Source organism: Tupaia chinensis, unplaced genomic scaffold (assembly GCF_000334495.1).
Source record: "Tupaia chinensis unplaced genomic scaffold, TupChi_1.0 Scaffold000355_1, whole genome shotgun sequence".
In the NCBI taxonomy this organism is placed as follows: domain Eukaryota; kingdom Metazoa; phylum Chordata; class Mammalia; order Scandentia; family Tupaiidae; genus Tupaia; species Tupaia belangeri.
In genome coordinates this window covers 1,135,563-1,136,787 of record NW_006159850.1, presented here as the reverse complement: position 1 = coordinate 1,136,787, position 1,225 = coordinate 1,135,563, and positions in this window count along the sequence as shown.

Sequence of the window (1,225 nt, the reverse complement as noted above, 5' to 3'; positions counted from 1 at the left end):
CGGTGGGGCGGTGGCTGGGGAGGCCTGAGGCAAAGGCCCTGGGGCAGCATGGCCTGGGGTCTGGCCTCTGAGGCCGGAGAGGCCAGCAAGATCCCATGAGGACCCCGCCAGGGCAGAATCCCTGCCCCACAGACCCTGTGTGTGCTCTGCCTGCCTCGGGAGGACGGGGGTAGGGAGCCCAGGGAAAGTTGGACACGGGACGTGGAAATCCTCTGGGCAGGAGGCAGCAGCTGTCTTGGCCATCAGGAAAGGAGCCCCTGGGCCCGCGGAGGGCATAATGGTTACGTCGCTGGTCTCCCACGCAGTCGATCATGGTTCGAGTCCCACACCCAGCAGCTTAAAACTCATGCGAGGTGCGTGTGCGTGTGCGTGCGTGCCCAAAATCCCGAGGAGAGTGGAGGAGAAGGGATTGCGGTGTGGCCATCCCCCTGGGGGGTGATTTCTCACTTTCTGTCTCTGTCTCTCTATCCCTCTGGCGAGCACATGTGCCCTACAGCAAAAACCTCTCCAGAAAAAGAAGAAGAAGAAAGAAGGGGGCGCCCAGGGGAGGACAGGACAGCTGCCACCAGGTCCTCAGGCCGGGCGTCTCAGCGCGCTTGCTCCTGGGGTCTGGATCAGGCCGGGCGTATCAGCGCGCTTGCTCCTGGAGTCTGGATGAGGCCCCAGGTTTCCTGTCACGCCACAGGCCAGGCCACAGCGTCCCTCACAGCCCCACTCACGCGGCCCCCAGGCCCAACCTCCAGCTCGCCCCCGCTCTCTCTGCACTGTCACCCCGGGTCCTGGCTGTCTGAAGACGCAGAGCTCCTGCACCGACTCCACTCTGCAGGCGGGTTGGGGCCTCCGCAGCAGCCCAGGCCCAGCACCTGCTCATCCAGCTGGTGGGCCCATGTCCCCGTGTCCCCATGTGAGAGGGAAGGACACCAGCATCAGGCACTGTCCCTGGCATGAGGACACGGGAGCACATATACTAGCAAAGGCCAGCCCTGGGTGCACGCATGACCAGGGCAAACACGTGCAGCAGACAGGGCAAGGGAGGGACGGCCCTGCGTGAAACCAGGCAGCCTGGCAGGTGGCTCCACCCCAAGCCTGGGCAGGTGAGGCTGCAGAGGCGGGAGGCCTGTGTGTGCCTGAGCCACACAGACTGGCCCACGCCGCCTTCCCCCACCTTCCCCTGCAAAACCCATCTGTGGTTATTGGCAGGCAGGTGGCGGGGAGGGGAACCACG